Source organism: Helicoverpa armigera, chromosome 25 (genome assembly GCF_030705265.1).
Source record: "Helicoverpa armigera isolate CAAS_96S chromosome 25, ASM3070526v1, whole genome shotgun sequence".
NCBI lineage: Eukaryota > Metazoa > Arthropoda > Insecta > Lepidoptera > Noctuidae > Helicoverpa > Helicoverpa armigera.
The window spans coordinates 966,039-988,718 of NC_087144.1; the positions used below are offsets into that span (position 1 = coordinate 966,039).

Below are 22,680 nucleotides of genomic sequence, written 5' to 3' on the forward strand. Positions count from 1 at the left end.
ACCACTACTTTTTAAAGTAAAGGTCATACTACAGAATTTAATTTACAAAACCACATGAATAAAGTCTTATTATCATAAACATAAGCAAATATATCACTATCTATACTTAGAAACAGCTGTGAGCGACATCCCCTAACACGGGTAACCAATTAGTTTGAACCTCAGCGCGATGCACTAATCATTAATTAAGTTCAACTATTTTCAGACATCTCCAATGCAAGCTTCAGATAACTATTTACTTACTAGCTAACTATACTATCTTCAGTTATTTACTTCGTATACCGTGACTAGTTAAAATAGAGAAGTTTAATTTATCTTGTTCGAAAGCAGATTATTTTTAATTTAGAAAGCCTTTGCAAAAGTTGAAACTTACAGTGGACGAGACTTTAAAAAGAACAGTGGTTTTATTTCAAAACTCCTTAGGGGATTTATTAATAAAACAAATTGCTTTTAAATTAGACAAAGTCCATTAGGCCCTTATGAGAAATCACATATTGTGTAAAATTATTTATTTTTATCACACCAAAATATTTGAAAAATGTCAAAATATTTTATTCAGTCCATCCCTTTACTTACGAAATACCGAGTTTTCACTTTACTAATCGTTCCCTAACATATCAGTCACATTTAACTCGATAACACAGCGTGAGTGCCAAACCATGAATTGTGATAACTTCCCCATAAATCGAGCCACTATCCATACCATCAATTAATTCACAATTTATGTTTATCTGTATATCAGTCGATCACTTGTCATCTAAGCAAACAGCTATTAACCAACTACTAACTATTAATATTAGGCTGTGTTCTCACTTTGTCATGACGATAGATAGATGTTATCGGTAACAAAATCCTATTAACATAGACTACCTAAACACTCAAATCTGAAATTCAATAACTATGTTCAGTCACTATTCTTTGATGTCCACTGTCCAGGTTATTTTGCAATACAGTTGTGGTATTATTTCTGGCACATGTTGAATATTCTCAAGTGGTTATTTACCGTTATCGAATATAGCCGCTACCTATAGCTAAATATAGCCTATGATACTTGCAGATAATATAGCTTTCAAATGGTGAAAGAATATTTAAAATCGGGCTAATAGTTTTTGAGTTGATCCATTACAACCAAACAAACAAACAAAGGTTTCCTCTTTATAATATTAGTATAGATTAACTTTCTTAAAGTGACGACTTTATATCTAGCACGGTACTATATTGAATTTATATGGGATCAGCTAATGACGATAATTTTCCCAGCGATAAATTATCTACATAGTCTAAACGCGGCTTTAATTGTTGCCCTCATCCCTTCCAGTGGTCGCCCCCTCCCCTCCCCCCTTCACAGTAAACAGATCATAAACTAAACTATTTGAACACTTCACTAACTGCTATCGGATCCTCTCCCTTTGTTGTCGCGGTTATTTGAAACCGTCAAAGTTGAAGCCGTTAATTTGATTCTCTTAGTTCCTCCTTAATCTTTAGTTGTGTTTTAATTGTGAATTAGTTGCCAGTGGTTTCACCCGTGTCTTGCAATCTACACTACACTACAACGTGTGCGAATAAAAAGATACCCGGATAAAAAGTATCCAATAGGTACTACTAGCCCTTTTCGATAAATGGACTTTAACACTAAAATGTTTTTTTTTAATCGTCCAGTAATTCTTGAGATTAGCGCGTTCAAGCTAACCAACAGTTCAATGTTTATTTGGCTATTTGCTGAAGAATGCTATACTTTTTATAAGAACTACTCCTAGTAGACTGGGGTTTAATCGTAATTGTAAACATTCAGCAGAAATATGTAGTGAAACCATACAAACATTTGACTTATTAAAACTAGTTCCAGAAAATTCCGTAAACTGAAAACTTCTAGAACAATAAACGTAGACGTCAGCTTCGCTTTTCTAATTAGAAACTGAATTCATTTTATTTCCAACTTGTATAGTAAAAAGAAAACCTTTACAATACTATAACATACCTACTGGTTAAAACCAAGTTTAAAATATTTTACTTATGCTGAAATCCAACCTTCAACCGTGGATAGTAGATACACATATCTACTAACTAGTCATAGATTAGATTAAATTACTTCTTTCATCTCGCCACAACTGTAAAACGCACAATAAAAAATGCCTAACAAATTAATTAACTTTCTGTTTACCGCGGTGCACTAACAGATCGCAAACTAACCAGTTAAACAAACAACTAGCAACTTAAACCGAGTTCAAACCACTCAACGGACCGCGCAGTTAAGTGCACGCGTTGCAACTTTTAACTTATTTATGCACCGGCCGTTGCTTCATATATTATACCTTTTACGAGCACAGAAGTAGAATTAAAATACGGATAAAATCAAACTATAGGTACCCATAAAATTATTAAACTTAGTCAGTCCAAGGTCTGAATTAACAAGAATACTGAAAAAGATATTACAAAAAAGAATTAAATTATTGGACAGCACGATATTTCGCAAATATATTTACAAATAAAAAATCAAATAACAGACATTTTTTCAACATATTTTCAGACTTTAATATATTTTTGTATCATGCACTGTATTTCGGATCCATTTATAAACATTATCCCATAAATTCGATACCTATACATATTTTCACACAAAAATACACTGCGAAATACAGGCAGTTAATTTATCATGCAGAACATACCGATTAGACTGGACTGTACAAAAAGAAAAAGGTATAGCCTTCCCATTTTCTGGTCACCAATTAAAATGTACCATAGTTCGTCACCTCTTTGAGCTCGCCCTAGAATTCCATTACTTCTTATTTATTATAGCGTTTTATCACGTACAGTGGCCACGACACGACCAAAGAAAATTCAACCTTATTCCTTTGACATAAAGCCTATTGTGACATTAGACAGCGATTTAATTTACATGCAAATAGCGCTCAGCGATTTATATCAATAGCGTATTGATAAGGGAGAATATTATGATGTACGGTGGGTCTCGTAGCGGCGTAGGCGTTCGTAGCAGCTACGTGCGTAGCCGGCGTAGTCCGGTCAATGACGTCACTGTCGTAGTCTGATTTATATTTTTGTTTGTATCTTTTGGTAGTTTTTTGAGAAGTTTTTATCATTTGTGAGTCAATGTGTATGTGACTTATGTAACTTGCTGGTCTGTACAAAAGAAAGTAACGAGTTTGTTTGTTTGTCTGACCATACTTATCTGAATTAGCTGAATTAAGTTTTTTGTTCAAGGATATTTATAGCCAATGTTTTTTGGCGGCCTTGCTTTCATAAACGTTAGCTTTTAGTTATAATTTCACATTTTGCAGATTTTGCTCACGTTGATGAATCAATCATTACTTCTAAATAGTGTAACTAAGACCATGTTTTAGACAGTCATATATTTTTTATATAATAATAATATGTTCGTTTAATATAATATGTATGTCTATGGGCTAATGTAACCTGAAAAAATAAGTTTGTTGTTTTGATTTTGATTAAACAGCTTGCCGTTGTACACAAATTGTCTATTTTTCGTGTGTCAAAACGAATTTCTGTGTAATTTGTAATAGTAGAACGTTAGATTTTAAATGCGGAGGATATACAAGTAAAACCGCGAGACACATCTAGTCCTCAATCCCCCAAGTTTTCCGCTCACACACAAAGTTATGAGTACAAGTAAACAGTAAGTTAGTTTGTAACAAACGAGGACAGACTCGGTTTAATTAGAGCCTACCTATGTTACAGTTAATTTCAGCGACTGATACGAAGTTCATCAAGTACCTGATAAAACCTTCAGGAGAAACATTCGAGCTGTATTACTTTCGCTGAGTGAAGGTAGAATGTAGACGATTTTATAGCTTCACATCTGTCTAATTCTCATACAGCTTTCTTTCTTGAACGTTTTAATTTCAGAAACTAAGGGACCGATTAATAAAAATAGATTGGTTTTTAGGTGTGCGGAGTGCCAATATTATTAGGAAGTAGCGGAAGATGACTGACCGGTTTTAAGTATGTAAATAAATGGACATGTAAAACTATTTATGAACTACGAAAATGATCACCGTAATACCCAGCAAGAAAGTATTTAAAAATTTAATTATGTTCAGGTTTCCTCTAACTACAAAGTTAGAGTCATGTCAGTATGGGTGCATTTACACGGTGCAAATAGCTTGCACATGTTGAGGCACATGCGCAGGTTACATGCATTTTAAAAACGTGCGGGTCCAGCGACTCGCGCAAGTACCAAAGCAAAATACCCATCCGCGTGCTCTTGTCACTTGCGCATGTTAACTTGCTCCAGCTACGTGCACCATGTAGATGAACCCTTACTTATACCCTCCCTATGTTTACTACGTAAAAGCCTCCAAGGACCAGTTTATTGTGTGGTCCTTCGACAAGGACCAGTTTGTTAGGCCAGCACTAACAGTTTGGTCCTTCCAGCCACAAGACGTATGTTTGTTGATTGCATTTCGAGGGTGGGGACGATAGAAGCCCGATATTTCTATATATCGATAGAAGGATAGGCTGGCTTTAGATAGAGGCTTTGATGTAAAACTCAGCTTGGGTATCAAATTGATTTTATATACGGTAGTGCTGCACTTTCTAGTAAATGTGATTTGAAAATACTATTGTTTGTTGTAGTTGTTTTTCTGTCTATGCTTGCAATACAATGATTAACAAATACTTCTATTTTACTGTAGCTCTGACTTTCTGTACAATTTGTATGGAAATGCGAATAATTACGTCTCAGAATTTTCATATCGAGTTGTGTATTTATTTTGTTTGTATTATCAATAAAAAAATTGAAAAAAAAACGATATTCTTAATCTAAATTGACACACGGTCTAATAACGGATATCTACTTATCTATAGTACTGATAACAGCATTGAGGATCATAGTAAGTAGCCGTTATTGATCCTGAGATTTGGTCAACCCCACACGTCAGCAACAAACTGGACTGTGGTCATCAAGTGACCAGATATAGCAGACGCCATAATACTGTGACCACACGTTAAATGTCACGTTACTACTGCCAGGCCTCTGTCACTCGACGTACTTGCGCGCGATAAATGCCTACCGCTCGCTGGGTTACCGGTAGCCCCACGCGGCTCAGGGCTTTCAATAGTCACACGCGCCGCGCGCGTTCCAATATTATTATTTTTATTTCGTGGCATGTTATGCTGTTGGTTTTTATTAGGTTTTTTAAGCTACCTAACAAACTGATGGATTATTTTGAGTTGTGTTGGTTTATATGCGACTATTATAAGATTTAGAAACATTTTATATTTATGACCTTATCTAGTAATTCTATTTTTTTAAAATAAATTAATACTTATCTACTTTATGATTTTAACGACAGAGATCATTAGGTACTTACTTATTTTACTTAAGATACATACTTAGTTATATGAACTATATTGTGAGTTTTGTAGCTCAAAACACATCTCGAGTGTAAGTAGGTATAGTTCTGGTCCAACTTAATGAACTCGAAACATTACGCGTGTCGCTACGCAGCAACCAATTTGTATGTATCAACACTCGACGGAGTTGTACCATATGGGGTATGGCACTTGTGCTCGAAAAATAGTTGGAAACCGCCTTTGATTTTGACGAAAGCTTTACTTAAGTACTTACCTATGCTTACGTATTAGGTAATATTTAGTAATATGTACCCATACTCCATTTTAGTAGGCAATACAATAGTTAACTAAAGAAAATTATTCTTGATATTACTTTTTATTTAAAAACTCAGTTTTTAAAAAAGCTATCTTAAAATAAGCGTAACTTTGTTTTCCTACTTAAATATTGATAAATTGTAAGAAGCAACCCTAAGCACGGCCACGGCACGGTTGCGGTCACTGAACTGTGCGCTATCGCATTGGAATAACAATCAAGCGCTCGAGCTTTTAAGGTTCATTTTATAACGCAGCTAGGAATTTGTAGGTAGTTGGGGAACTTGTAGGTGCTTATAACAGTAGGTATGGACTTTTTTGTATGGAGTGATTTATCTGTTACGTAGTAACTATTATATAATCTGTGCTACTGCTATATGACACGAGTGTTAACTGTGCCTTAAGATGTTAAACCACGCATACATATGTATTGCAAAATATACCATTGAGTACAACAGTATTATTCACCTTCTGAGGAGCACATTTACCCAAATAATAACCCATGGACTCTCCAGGACATATCTAAATTGGTTCAGCTTTTACTGTTTACTCAAACAAAGTTACTATCCCTATTTCATCTCATTGTATCAATTACTAGCCGTTTTCCCGCGGTTTCACCCGCATCCCGCGGGAGCTACTGCCCGCACCGGGATAAAATATAGCCGATGTTACTCGCAGATAATATAGCTCTAATGGTGAAAGAATATTTAAAATCGGTTTAGTAGTTTTTGAGTTTATCTATTACAACCAAACAAACAAACAAACAAAGTTTTCCTTTTTATAATATTAGTATAAGTAGATTATTGCACATTTATTATTTTTAGTATCATCTGGATCGATACTCTACCTATATAGTCGTTGTTAAGTAGTATCTTAGGCAGTAATGTGGTTACATTAAGACGCAGGATTAACCGCGGTAAACACCCAGTAAAACAGTAACACCTATTAAATTAACATAATTACGAACTTACCCGTTGTCTTCAAACTTCTGTTCACGCAGTTACTCACACACCAAGCCACATATAATAGTTAGTTAGTACTTAACATTCGCACCTTAGACACTTGTGTTACAATTCAAACTCAGTCATTGTTCACTAAACACATTTAAGCAATCATTTCGTATGCCATCACAATACTCATAGCGGTTTTTTGGTACTTACGGTCAGCGTGAAAAAAAGATGAACAAAAATACATTTTCAAAAGTGCCACACAACGTAAAGGATCATAATTTCGCGAAAATTTCATTTACATCCTAAATTCTAAAAAAGTAGATGAACTTCTGGTAAATTATCTACTATACGGTATTAAGCACTTTTAAAAATGTTGATTTGTGCACCTTTTTTTAACGCTGACCGTGCCTTAATAATGGTGAACACTTCATCAATATTTCAGCACTTTATTTCACTTCACTAATTTATAAAATAAAAGTTCGTTTAGTAAATAAAATAGAACTCAATAGTTTTGCCTCAGGTAGGGGATTAAAATATTAATAAATAATAGCGATAAAATCATAAGTTTTTAATGGCGATGAAAACGGTTCATGTTGTGATGAAAATAGTTTTTGAAATTAAGGGTTCAAATAGTAGACACAGGTGTTTTATTTTATGAAAGGGGTAATCTATATTTGTATGCGTATGTATGTCTTTTTATGCGTAAGCTCGGGGGTGCTCAGTATTGGCCGAGTCGTTGCGTCAAACAAAATGTGCATATGTATCTTTAAGCACAAAAGTATAACAGGAGTTTAGGTATTTTGTAAAGGTTAGCCATTTTTTAAGTAAAATATGGATGATAGAGATTTCTGGATAATCTTCACCATCATCATTACCTAGCCCTTTTCTAACTATTTTGGGGTCGACTTCCAGTCTTAACCGCAGCTAAAAACCAGTGTTTATCCAGTGTTACCTTAAAAAAAAAGTTGTTTAAATAGCGTGACATTTTGTGTTCGCATATAAGTTTGAATAATGAATATAATAAAAGATTAAATTAATATAGGAACTTTTAATTTTCCTCACTGTTATATACTATATAATATATACTGTCATATAGATGCTACTCTTTGCTACTAACTATTTCACAGGCGCAGCTAAAAAACTACAAATTGATTCGCTTCACAATACAACTAGCTTCCGTGAGCGGTTTCACTCGCTTCCCGGATATAAAGCCTTAAAATTTTAATCTCTGATGTATGAACTATGCTTCTGCCAAGTTTCAACAAAATCCGTTGAGCCGTTTGCGCTTGATGGAGTAACGAACAAACATACAAACTCACATTTTCATTGTGTGACAGTGATTGGTGGGAAAGTAAAATATTAATAGTCTACAGTACAAAACTGGCATCACCCGGGATTCCTACTAGGATTCCCTTCAACAGGTAGCTGTTACATTCTGATATGACTGAGTACTCCTGTTAGTAAAGTAGTTGGTATTTTGTTTTTTTTCCTTAAGCAATGGTTGCTTATTCAAACTGTTAGTGATTGCAGTTTTTGAGAATACTATTACGGATGTGTCTTATGACTGGAAAAGGGAAAAATGCTTTATTCTGTTTTTTAAAGAAACATTGTGGATACTGTAATGTTGATGCGTTTACGTTTATAATGGGGGAGAAGCATTTAAATAAAAATCATTGTCTTGCCGTTCTCTCCATGAAATGTCCTGTTGGAAGCACACAGCAAACATCTTATTTTTCATGATTTCTCATCATTGGATTTCAGTTAACTCAATTACTTCCTGAACTTCCTATCAATTATTTTTTAACACCAACAAGTATATCGCCAACCAAAAAAACTAAAAAAAAAGGCATTACCTACAGGCAAAACTCTACAGCAAAAAAACGAAAAAGTTCTCTTGATCAACCGAAAAATTTACACAATTCTATTAAAGATATTAAGTTTAGACACCGATAATCACCGGTCCGGCGGCAACACGGTCCGGGTGCGACCCGTTCGCGCGACGGTCCCGACGCGACTGGCGCCGGCATACCGCCGCGCCGTCCTACTAACTCTGCCTTCAGTTATAGGATTAGAGATCCTTGAAGCTGTATTTTGTACAAATAGAGAGGATAGTTAGTACAAAATTATAGTTGTGTATTAAAGACTTTGAATTTCTGTCGTAGGTACTAATTATAGAGAAAGTATGAGACATTTTTTGCTTGTTTGATGTGGATAATCTTTTATTTAAGTCAGTTAATATAAAATTACAGTTTAAATGTATTGAACTCTCAGGAATCTCTGGTCCGATTTGAAAGTATTTTGGTATTAGATAGCCCATTTAATCAGGGAGGCTATAGGCTACTTTTTATCTAGATTCGCGAATTAATTACCACGGGACGAGGGTGAAACTGCAAGTGGAAGAAGAATTCAAAATAGTAATAATATTTATATGTAATGAATGTCGGTAAAATATAGCGGATCATTTAGATACACTTATGTAACAACAATATTGTACCCATATTTTTGCAAAAATATATGTCTTTGAATGAAGTTCGGATTTTTAAACTTACTCACTGAGTCAATACAAAATTCTCTCCTAAACACCAACAGCCTTTTTGTGTCACGTTCCAAATTAATCTGTCTCCAATAGCTAACTAAACAATAACATAAAGTTATTTTTTCCGTTCAGTTGGTTAACGACAGTTTCAGAATTGTGTCATAAATATCTTTCTCCAGTCGACTGTTTTGTCGCGTTACAAAAATTTTATTACGGGAGCGAAGAACCAATGAATTTTTGTTCTATAATCTTGATTTAATAATAATAATATAATTTTATTTGTTCCAAAACTTACAGATACAAACAGAAAAATAAATACAATATTCGTATAAGGTAACCCTAATACAAATAATTATTTGTACTTTTAATATTTTGCTTTGAGTGGGCTTATTTCATTATTCAGAGAATAACTACTTCATAATAATTAATAACTATATAGGTAATGGATCCCTTTGATCTTCAGGTTCAATTTTTATAATAGGACAATTCAGGATTAATAAATTAAAAAAACACCAACTACCACTCTGATTGCTGGGTGCAGCATATAATATTATTTACAGCTTGACCATATTGTAAATGTACATTAGAGTATGTATTTATAATCAGCTATAGTTATAGTTAACTTAGTAGCTTATAGTTAGCTGCCTTTGAACCTTTTCCATGCTAGCACAATAATATATTTTTCATCCCACCATCTCGGAGAGAGTAGTTTTACCCTTTGATATCTGAGCGCAAAAGTCGTTTTTATCCTCTAGAGCGGTGTTGCGACGATAGCTCAGCAGGTGGAGTAAATAATAAGCGTGGACTGTATAATATGTGAATACGTATAATGATTTTTAAGAATAACAATATAGGTAATACGATTAAGCAAATAAGAATTAAAGTTTAAGTACATATAAGAACTAAAGAACGCGTGCGCGCGGCCGGTGCGCATAAGCAAGTCTTGACCTCTGGACCCGGCGATTCGCGGCGAGCCGTTGCACCACGACGTCACAGTCGCCCCCACTTGTCGTGGACGCGGTTGAAGCGAGTGGGCCGACTCAACATACTCCCCCCGTTGAAGTGTCTTCAACAGCAGTGGCGACGGGTAACGGGCAAATTGTGTTAAACGCTCGCCGAATGACACCCTTACGTGTGCGGATGTCGGCGACTCGTGCAATGCCGTCTCTACCAGGAAGCACCTTAACGATCCGTCCTAAAAGCCATAACAGAGAAGGTGAGCCTTTATCCTTAATGACGACAAGGGTTCCTTCTGTAAGTTCCCCTGACGATCGGAGCCATTTGGTTCGTTGTTGGAGCCACAAAATGTACTCATGTGAGAAGCGTGACCAGAAATGTTGCTTTAAACATTCGATGCGACGGAACCGCTGCAAGTTGTTCACGTTAGCGTTCTGGACCTGTGGGTGAGGCAACAAGATGAGCGATCGTCCAATAAGGAAGTGGGCAGGCGTCAAAGGAATAAGGTCGGAAAGGTCATCGGAAAGTGGAGTTAAGGGCCTGGAATTTAAGATAGCTTCTACTTGAATTAAACATGTTACCATCTCTTCAAAAGTTAAATTCGTTAAGCCAAGGATGCGTCTGAGATGGTGTTTGGTTGTCTTAACCGCGGACAATGCTAGACATGAGAAAATGTTGCTTGGCTTCCCCCGACGAGCAATAAAACGGTTCATGGCAGCCAGAAAAGCCGGATATATGTTCAAGATGGACGGCCCTCGTGGCTAAACACACAAACACACATGTAAAGCACTTCATGTGTCCCTACGGTCAGCTATCATGATGGGTGAATGGTGACGAAGTTTTGTAAGAAGCAATTGAGGTAAAATATGTAAAAGTTGTAGGTGATGCATGTTAAATAAGAATTTACAAATAATATGTTAAGTTGCTTAAAGGAACAGGTGTTTAATATATTAAAATCATAAAAAGAATTGTTGAACCTGCCTCCAACACGAAGGAAACGACTCCTGTTGGCAAAATCCTAATATAATGTGTAATACACTATTCAACTCTTTAGATGTAAGTGGACCAGAACAAACTGTTTGTTTTTTAATTTTAATGTTAATAAATTTAAGTAAGTATGCTGTAAAACGGTGTATTTTATAAAAATCTGAACATGTTGTAAGTAATTTAGAAATAATGATGTCGATATGATTGTAGGTATTTATATGAAAAGAAGAAGCTGTTTCTGGTAGATTTTGAGTGGGTTGATGCGATTCAGGAAATTGAGGCCAAGTAGATGAATCCCTGAATAAATTTTGTGGTCCCGACCACCATAGCGAAGCAAAAAGCAGCCTATCTGCTCTGAGTCCACGCGAAGCGAGGTCTGCGGGGTTTTTTTGTGACGGAACGTAACGCCAAGTTCTACCCTCCGCAGTTTCCCGAATTTCAGAGACACGATGGCGAACGAAGCTTTTAGGATGCGTGGGTGCGGCAGATAACCAACCCAAGACCATGGTGGAATCACACCAGAAATAGACGTCGTCAATATGTAGTGTAAGTGACTGACGTACGTATAATCTCGAACTTAACAACGCAGCACAAAGTTCGAGTCGGGGGATGGTCGTTGACTTGACCGGCGCTAAGCTTGTAGCAGTAAGAAGGTGTACATGAACCTCACCACTAAGCCATACGTTGCGGACATGCAACCAAGCACCATACGCCCTTTCAGATGCGCCGGTGAACACATGCAACTGCACAGAAGGCGATGATTCACACGTAATCCACCGACGTATCCTGAAATCATTTAAAAGAGGTAAGCTATTTTGAAAGCTGTCCCATGGATGCTGAATATGTTCGGGAACAGGCTCATCCCAGGAACACTTTGCAAACCACAGTTGCTGCAGGATTATCTTGGCTTCCGCTATGCAGGGAACGACTAAGCCAATAGAATCAAAGATCTGAGCAATGACAGACGAAATCTTACGTTTTGTGGCAATGTTACTGGAAGTTGCATTTGACATGGAGAAAGAAAGGGTATCTGATGAGCACCTCCAGTTCAGCCCTAATGTGTAGGGTAATGCTAAGCGGCGTTTCGCCATGTTGTAGGAATCACCCAATACGTCAGAAGATTCCTCAAGTGGTATGCTAATTACGAAGCGTCCATCCGCGTTACGGTAAGTGGACTTCAAAGATAATTCCTCACAAGAACGCTCTTCGCGCGTGAGAGTATGTTTTGCTGAAACTGAGTCTGGCTTAGAAAAACAGTTTAAGTCTGCCTGCAAAGTATCAGCCAGCAAACATAAATGAGAAGAAGAATTTGATTGCTTGACGACTCCTGATAACAGCCAACCCAATTTTGATTCAAATAAAGTAGGCATGGATTTACCTAACTCTATACGGTTAGTACCTAAAACGTTCCAAAAGACTTCAGCACCTACAAGAATATCTATAGAAGATGGAACGTAAAACTGAGGGTCAGCCAGGACTATATTGGTAGGTATATTTATATTGTGCACATTAATATATGTATTTGGTACACACGATGAAATTTTGGACACGACGTAGCAGTCAATATCGATGTCATATTCACTATTGACTGACTTTAATGAAATCGAACAACCTTGTGTACAATAAGAAGATTGATCATTAATGCCTGTTACCTTAGACTCGACTGTATAGGTGGAAATGTTAAGTTTACGAGCCAACTCCTGTGACATAAGGTTAGTCGTACTCCCGTTATCCAGCAGAATTCGTGCAGTATGAATGTTGCCTTCAGCATCCGACACATTCACCAACGCTGTGGAGAGTAAGACAACTCGAGATGTAGAAAGGTGATTGACAGACGCTAAAGTTCTAGTCGGTTGGTTAGGAACAACGGTATCGCGATCAAAGTGCAACAATGTATTGTGCTTCTCACGACAATACTTACAGTGACCCAATTTACATTTATAAATATTATGACCTGGTCGAAGACAATTTAAGCATACATTGGAAGTTTGAGCTTTACTGATGCGTGATTGTACAGGCAAGCTTTTGAATTTATCGCATTGAAAAATGAAGTGATCTTTTTGACACATTGGACATGATAAAGGACTGCGAGAAGTTTCACTTGAACCCGAAGAATGTTTACTTTGTTTAATGTTGTTGACATGTATATCTTCAACTTTAGCAAACAATGACTTGGATTCCTCAAGCGTTTCTAATAAATCAGCCCTGTTACTAATAAATTCAATAAATACAGCCAATGTTGGAGGTTCTGACAATGAGTTCCTGTGCTCCTCCCACTCTCGGTTTGTCACCTGGTCAAGTTTACATGTCATTATATAAATGATCAGTGTGTCCCAGTACTCAACAGGTTGACCCAGTGTAGATAATGCTCTTAAATTTTTATTTGTGGTGTCAACAATATGTCTTAATGACTTACTAGATTCCTTGCTGATGGACTGCACATTAAAAAGTGATTGAACGTGGTTGTTAACTAACAACCTTTTATTATCGTACCTATCACAGAGCAACTTCCAGGCAGCGTCGTAGTTATCAGATCTAAAGTCAAGATTGTCAATAATTAAGGAAGCACTACCCTTTAAGGAGGCACGAAGATAATGTAATTTATTTATGTTATCTATGCTGTCGTTATTATGTATTATAGAAATGAAAGTGTCTCTAAACTCTAACCAATCATGATAGCTGCCGGAAAACTTAGGAAGGTCAATTTTAGGTAAACGGATAGAATTATGTTTGTGTGTGTGCTTAGAACAAGAAACATCAACCTCGGCTATGGAGTTCCCTGAAGCCTGCTTGCGAACATTGCTGATCAGCTGACGTGCTGCAGCCACCAAGCTGTAGTACTGCTTTTCGAACTCCTCACGCTCCGCATATTGCTCGCTAGGGTCGTCCACCATCTCTTCCATGTCGGCCTGTAACACGTCGTATTTATCATATAGATTTTCGATAGTATTAAGTCTATACTCAACCTCAACAATCTGAACTTCGCTCAACTGTTCACATGACTTAGCAATGTTTAAGTATGAAGAGAATTGCGTAAGCTTTGCTTTAATTGAAGCACGTTTCCTCATAAGGCTTTTAATGTCAGACATTTTAAGAGAAGGCGATAGATTTTTGTAATAAAGCACTAAGGAAATATATAAACTAACAGCAAGTTAAACACTTCTCATAAAATAATAGCAACGAGTTGCAAGATAAAGTGCACGAGCAAAATTGTAGCAGAATGTGTATTGCTATTTAAAAATGCAAGGCGTTTGTGCACTGATAATCGCTGCGTAATGTTAACGTTATAAGAAAATAATATTAGATTTTAGCTGAAATATAAAACGACACTGCAATTGATTGATTAAATTATAGTGAAATTAATGAATGAAGAGATGAAACAGTTGAAATAAATGGTAAAATGGGATGAAATATGATGAAATAATGTGGAGATGACTTGCAAAAATGTAACACCGTTCTTTAATTATAATGAGGTAAAAAATGAATGTAATGTGGGATATGGATAATAATGAACGTGATTATGATGACGGAAAGATGATGAGATGATTAAATAAGGAATTGGATCGAGCTCACTGTTTTCCGGTGCAAACCACTGGTGATGACTGCGCCGAGGAGTATTCTGGTCAGATATCTCAATGCACGACGACAATCTGAACACGTGTATTTGCTGTCCGTTATGATGACGAATAATTAGTAGCCCAAATTCCGTTTCTTCTCGTGTCAGTTGGGTGACGTCAGCTAAGACGGCCGAAAAGTCTCAAGCCGTGCCGATATATCACGACGTAACAATGTTCACAGCGAAGAAACTTGATAATATTCACTGAGTCACTCGATGACGTGGTCGACGTTCACCAAAGTCCTTTGTCTTCTTTGTCCAGTTCAATTTTTCTTGGGAGAAGGACCATATGTTGCGACGATAGCTCAGCAGGTGGAGTAAATAATAAGCGTGGACTGTATAATATGTGAATACGTATAATGATTTTTAAGAATAACAATATAGGTAATACGATTAAGCAAATAAGAATTAAAGTTTAAGTACATATAAGAACTAAAGAACGCGTGCGCGCGGCCGGTGCGCATAAGCAAGTCTTGACCTCTGGACCCGGCGATTCGCGGCGAGCCGTTGCACCACGACGTCACAGTCGCCCCCACTTGTCGTGGACGCGGTTGAAGCGAGTGGGCCGACTCAACAAGCGGCAAAGTGATTCGAATTTAGAACATCGTGTGCAATACTCCATTTGTGACAATCTTAATAAGACTTTTCAAACAAATACATATTAAACAAATAAAATACTGCTTAAAATAATTATTAAATTAATTAAGTAATTTTTATTATTGTTTTTCCATAGATTTCTAACCTCATTTCATTTTTAAACCGAGTTTTTAAATAATAGTTATTTGTTATACAAGAGTGCAAAGTTGCCTTTTAACCGCGGGCTCAATTTTGATGACCAAGCAAGCGAAGGATTCTAAATTTGAAACACGAGCGTAGCGAGTGTTTCAAAAATTAGAATCCTGAGCGATAGCGAGGGAATCAAATGAGCACAAGGTGAAAAATCTTTGCACTCGAGTGCAACACGTAACTTTTCATCCCACCTCATCGAGGAAATGACTAAATGCAAAAAATTTATAATGAGTAGACGGCTCACCTCCAGCAGTGAAAACTACGAGAAGAAGAAGGAATAAAAATACGTTTGCAATCAATATAATTTAATTTTAGTTTGGGTATTAACTACTACATTATACTACAGGCTAATTTATTAATCTTAACAAATGATGATTATAAATTAAGAAAAATTGAATGTAACGTTGTTACAGTTAGTTATGTGGAGTGTAATATTTTTGTTTTTGTTCGGTACTGTAATGTTGGTGGTAGAGACTTGTGTATTATTATTATTGTTTTTTGGTAAGTTATCTGTATCACTTAATATTTCTACAGATTCATCAGATTCCTTTGGCATAAATGTTGGCGAGAGAGGGCGAAGGCTAGATGTTTCGTACCGGCTCATTGTTGATGTGGAAGGGCCAGTCCAAGGATCTGACAAAAGCTTGTTCAGTGTAATGGCTCCCACGATGCCTTTACATATTTTAGACTTATTTTCGATAGAATCCTCTATATATCCTTCTACTACCGCATTAGACTTCCAGCCTCCATGACGCTTAAGAGACAGAAGATCAGCTCCTGAATCGGCCAAAAGTGTGGCTGAAGTTCGTCGGAAGCAATGACCCGTGTACAGTTGAGGTTCTGGGAGTTCGAGAAATGTCGCTATTTCTCGTGGGATACTGCCAATTTTATTAGAACCCATAGGCTGTCGAACACACTTTCCGTTGCGATATTGTAGAAAAAATCGATTGGTTGGAGTGTTAAGAGGGCGTAAAGCTTTGTATTTCTCTACAATCGCTGCGCACTCCTTGCGAATGACGAAGTTGCGGTCTCTTTTGGTCTCTGTATTCGTTAAGTGTATCAATAACAATTCATCCGAATGTTTCTCAATATTTGTGACATTAAGCAGTGTTAGTTCATTTGTTCTACATGCTCCGTTTATGCCAATAATGAAAATTAATTACATTAATATGCATGCATGCTTATGCCAACTACATTAATAATAATACCTACTGAATGTACACTTACTTTTGCCGCCAAATACATGGAATCTGGTGCATGGTTAACAAACTTTTCTATTTCGGATGCTGTGAAAACTTTCGATTTTTTTGGTTGATGACCAGATGAGGCTCTTTTTAAAAATGCCAGTAACTTAGTATATGTTTCGATATTAATATCTTTTTTCATCTTAATCGTTGCTTTTAGCATTGAGTAAGTACTCCATAGTGTGCTAGATTTCCTCGTCTTATATAATTCAACAAAATATGCAAGCAAAACGTTTTCTGAAAATGTTTTGGCACCTTTAGCTATTCGCCATGTATTGAACATTTCATATTGTTTCAAATACTTCTCGCGTGATTGTTGAGGGAGAAAGGTCATCTGTACATTATTGACAGTTTTGATCAATTCTGTCGGCGTCAAATATATGTCGTCGTCGTTACTAAAATCACTCATTTTAATATTAGAATATGTTTTCACTTTTGAACAATATGACGTAAAAAGAAATTAGCGCGCGCAACGCAAATTAAGAAAAAAAGTACCAAGGTTTTCTGAATTCAAAAATGTTGATGACGGGCTGTGTTCCGAAGCTAGTGCTCAGGACATTACGTCAACTTGTATCACCGTAGCACTCCGTACAATAAGGCGTTGATTCGTGAGCTCATTAACACTAGGCAGTATACTGAGTTTAATTTCGGAACACAGCCGAATTCACAAACTCAGTCCACATGACGTTCTAAATTCAAATCACTTTGCCGCTCTAGAGGATAAAATGGGCTTTTGCGCTCAGATATCAAAGAGTAAAAATACCCTTTCCGAGATGGTGGGATGAAAATGAACTTTAATAGGTATGGTTACGCGGGAAACGCAATATGGTTCGTAAAGATGCGAAAAAAATTGAAAAAAACTGGTGATTGCAAATGCGACGGGAAAATCGGCATACTGCGGGCGACACAAAACAAGAAAGTATGCCTAAAGGAAAGGAGCACAGTACCTGTTGTCTTCTACGGCGATTTCTTGTACGAGGAGCACTGCCACAAATAAAGTTCAACACAAATCACACCAATTTTCCACTCAATATCGATTTTTTTATCGGAGAGAGACGTGAGCTCTCGCGCGCGTTGTCAGCCATTTTTTTTGTTTTTTATGTTGCACACACGACTGAAGGGCGCTAGTGTCGCCTCTCGCTCCAACGAATGCGTTGAGGTATGTGCGGGAAAAGGAAGGGTATAGGATTGCAAACACCAGTGAAATTACCAATATAACAAATTATGAGTATGAAAATTACCGCGCAACCAAGGTACTTCTTTTTAATTTGGCACTCATACGAGGGTCAAACTGAAATTTCTTAGAACTGGCCACTTATAAACAATTTAATAAAAAAATAATTCTAAAATTTGAAAATAGAACTCTTTGCCAATATTACTGAGTATATAATTTAATTCATTTGTCATTTGTTTTACGATTTGGCGGCAAATTTAAAATTGTCTGTGTCACGTCAACATGAATTTAACACGAGAAAATTTTCGTGCAATGATTTTTTATGACTTTCGATGTCATTTAAGTCAACAAGAAAGTTATGATAGACTACGATTGGCCTTTCACGATGAAGCCTCATCTAGTGCGACTGTTTACAACTGGTTTAATGAGTTTAAACGTGGTCGCACTAATCTCACTGATGATTTACGTGAGGGACGGCCTTCTACGGCGACGACTGAAGATAACATCTGTGTTGTGCGGCGTATGATAGAGACTGACAAAAGAGTGACCTATCAGCAGATTCGGACAAGCTTAGGCATCGTTATGAGTCAAGTGCACAAAATCCTCCACGAACATTAAGCGGTCAGGAAGCTTTGCGCCTGGTGGATACCTCATAATTTGACTGAGGCTCAAAAACTCCATCGTGTGGATTGGTGCCGTAAAATGATTGAAAGATTTAACGGAGGTGACTCAAATGCTGTGTTCGACGTACTAACACTACAATAAAACATATAATAAAACTAATAACTGGCTAATGTAATCAGTTTCTGATTTTCTAAAAACTTTCAGTTTGATCCTCGTATGTGCGCGCCATTTTGTTTTTTTGCATTTAGTAATTTCCTCGATGAGGTGGGATGAAAAGTTACGTGTTGCACTCGAGTGCAAAGATTTTTCACCTTGTGCTCTTTTGATTCCCTCGCTATCGCTCAGGATTCTAATTATTGAAACACGAGCGTAATCCTTCGCTTGCTCGGTCATCAAAATTGAGCCCGTGGTTAAAAAGCAACTTTGCACTCTTGTATAACAAATAACTATGGCCTACTATTGGTCCTAAGTATTTAACACGCTGACCTCAAACAAACGTGCATTGCAGAATTCATTTTACTAGTCATCTCGCGCCCACATTCCTCCTCTATACATATAGATATAGACTGGGTATCCTCCCCTTTGTCCTCTAAGTAATAGAGTCAGTCAGATTACCAACTCTGTTCGTGACGGTCGCTCTGATAATATCCTTGCTAGGTAGGTATATTGTAAATTCGAAAGTTTGTTTGTGACGCTGTCACGCCAAAACTGCTGTAACCTTTGGATAAAATTTGGTGAAGAGCTATATGATATCTGTGACCATCTTTGGCAGTCATTACGGGTAGTCAAAACCTAGATCAACTGACAACTATTTTTAACAAGGGCTATCGGTTATCCCAGTAACTGGATCGAGGAGATCAGATAGGCAATCACTCCATGTAAAACACTGGTACCCAGCTGCATAAGGATAGACTGTAAGCTGACTCCAAAATAATGAGCTAAGGCAGATGATGAAACATATACCTAAATACGTTTCGAACCTATAATAGGTCTATATGACATTTTTGACTTTGGTAGGTTTGGTAGAACACGTAGAAACTTAGTATTACGTTCCCCAAAGTAACTATTCTTGGCTTACAAAGTCGAGCGTGAAATCAAGTATCATTATATACTATAATAAAGTACACTTATAGGTATTATAGCGTCCTTTTCCCCTAATTATTTCTTCGTCGAAATACAGCGTAAAATACGCGCTGTTCGGAGCACAATGGCCGACAATCACGAACACTTGAGACCGCTTCCGTTCCGAGTTACATAATTAGGTTATAAACTTATAGCTGACTTATTTGACTTCAGTGAGTATTTCCAGGGTGTCCTCAAATAGGGACATGAAAGGGCTATCTATACTAATATAATAAAGAGGTACCGTAAAGGATCCGAAACTAATAAACCGAATTGAAAAATTCTTTCACTATTAAAAAGCTACACTCTTCCCGAGTAGCATAGGGTATATATTTTATCCCGATACAGGCAGTAGTTCGCTTGGGACGCGGGTGAAACCGTGGGAAACGGCTAGTAATATAAAAATAATAAATTGGTCCTTAGTTTCAGAGACATTCGGTGTTTGTAAGTGTATTTTTATCTTTTTGGCTATGTTGTGAGACCCTTTTTGGGTTTAACCCGTGGCTCCGAATCTGATGCTCAGTAACTCTTAATAAGGTAAAAGTTATTAATAGAACTCTTTTAATAACCACAAGCATCTCGTAGGAACAACTTCTGGGACTCGAATAGAAAGATTAAAATATAGACAAGAAATAAAACCCCGATAAATGGGCTAATGATTTGAAAGATTTTTTCAAAACGGATCATTTGTTAATGAAATTAGCGCGGTCAAACGAGCAGTTCATCTATAAAATAAAAATAGAATAAAAGGAGTAGATTTTTCGACTGGATGCGATAGTTCTCCCAGAACGCAGGTGAAACCGCGACAAACAGCTAGTTTTCAATAATCTGATATGCCAAAAAATACTAAAATAACCGCGTTGATTGGCATGCCACTAGTGAAGCTATTAATGATCGCCCGCTTTTGTTACAAAATAATGAGGGACTCTGCGGGGTGCGGGGCGCGGCGTGCGGGAGGGGGAGGTGTAATACGATGCCCCTGATGGACAGATGGGTATATTTACTGCATTCGTAGAGTGTGATGCAGGAAAACCGGCCAAGTGCGAGTCAGACTCGCGCATGAAGGGTTCCGTACCATTATTTAGAAAGTGAGCAAAAACTCACGTTTGTTCTATGGTAGCCCCCCAAAATATTTATTTTATTCTAGTTTTCAGTATTTGGTGTTATAGCGGCAACAAAAATACATCATCTGCGAAAATTTCAGCTCTCTAACTATGACGGTTCATGAGATACAGCCTGGTGACAGGCGAACGGAAGGACGGACGGACGGACAGAGGAGCGAAAACAATAGGGTCCGTTTTACACTTTGGGTACGGAACCCAAAAAATTTGGCAAATAATGGTGGTGTTTACGCACTAAATAATCTTGAAGTGATGCTCGCCTAGTTCATGCAGTACCTGTCTCTCAAGTAGGTACAAGTGTGTGGGTCCAATTCCTGCAAACGTAGACTTCGGTTGGTGCTTGACGCGGTTGGTCCTTGGATGGGTACCATCTTGTCGTGACGAGTTCTTCTGGGTATAGATAGTCAGAAGCCAGTAAGTCTGACTACCGGTCTTACCAAGGGGTATCGGGTTGCCTGGATAACTGGGTTTTATTTTTTTATTTATTTATTTATTTATTTATTATACTTTTTGCACACATTTTACAAAAAAAACAATGTACAAAGGCGGACTTAACGCCTTAGGCGTTCTCTACCAGTCAACCTTTAGGTGGAGGAGAAATTTCATGGCAGGTGCACTAAATATGTATATAAAACACATCAAAAATATATAAACGTACAGACTTATTATACATACACATATATATATATATAATACTAAATAAACTTTAATACATATATAAATAACACAAAATCAAATGCACAGTTGTGTCAATTCTGCAAACTCTGGTGAAGATACTCACGAAGCTTCAATTTGAAAGTCAAGCGGCTATTTACCATCCTAATTTCCGAGGGCAACTTATTCCATAAAAGAATAGATTGGACAAATTGACAATTGGGTTGAAGAGGTTAGATAGGTAGTCGATCCTTGTACACACTGGTACTCAGCTGCAACCGGTTAGACTGGAAGCTGACTTCAACACAGTTGCGAAAAGGCCCGGGAGATGATAGAATCGGGCATAGATGTAAATAAGACAAGAAACATACAACATCAATTTATTTATTTTAAATTTTTCATAAGACATTGACAGTCAACAATGTGCGTGAGTACCTATACTTTGATAATAATAGTGCTGTTATTATATTGTCTGAGTAGATAATAATAATATTCTCGTCTTAAAATACTTTCATCTCCGGTACTTTGAGACAAACAAAACTTCATAAACGTTGGGTACAAACCACTTTAAAAGTTTTATAACGTAAGAGAATTTTCGTGAAGAGAAATTATGAAATAAGGTAAAACATACACCTTATATAATATTTTTAATTATATTATACAAGTTATTAAGTTCAATAATTTGTCTTCACTTTAAATTACTACCCGTAATACGTATGAAATTACATACATACCTACTAAAATCCCTCAGATATGTTAAAGAGGGATTCCACCAATGTGTTTCACTGTGCACACAGCAATGTTAGAAATTAGCAAATTAAGTGCTACATGTCCACGAAATTGAAACTGAAGAAATATTATTCATTATTCACTTTTAATATACTGTCAACTTCATGGAGTATAAATTAGGCTAGCGGAGGTGCCATACCGGAAAATAGCCTACGAGTAACGTTACTGTTTTAACCCTTATAAGCCTTCTTTGTCTCAAAGCATCCAAACGCCTCGTTAGTTCGCTTGTAACAATCGTTTTGGTTATGCCCACTGTACGAATTTGACCTAGAAGAAGGCACCTGACCTACATGCATTATGGCATCTCCACTCATCTTTCCTTACTCCGTGGCCATTTTCAAATTCTGTGAAGTCGACCCACTGTGCGACGCGGCGACGGCGCGGCGATGCGACGTTCGCAGTTAACCTTCCACAAACTACTGGTTTCTTTTCTCTATGGCTTGTTTATGCTTTGTGTCCGAATTTCTATACGGG

General features: G+C 37.0%; 1 long non-coding RNA gene across 2 annotated transcripts; it reads right to left on the reverse strand.

Annotated features, from left to right (window-relative positions):
- Positions 1 to 9,935: 9,935 nt before the first annotated feature.
- Positions 9,936 to 15,265, reverse strand: LOC126054024 (uncharacterized). 2 transcript variants are annotated; one of them, XR_010277761.1, is made up of 4 exons: positions 13,836 to 15,265; positions 12,726 to 12,862; positions 11,744 to 11,859; positions 9,936 to 10,526 (listed from the first exon to the last, which is right to left on the reverse strand). It is a non-coding gene; the product is annotated as an uncharacterized LOC126054024 (long non-coding RNA). The 2 variants fall into 2 exon arrangements; XR_010277760.1 differs by lacking the exons at positions 11,744 to 11,859; positions 12,726 to 12,862.
- Between the last annotated feature and the right edge of the window lie 7,415 nt (positions 15,266 to 22,680).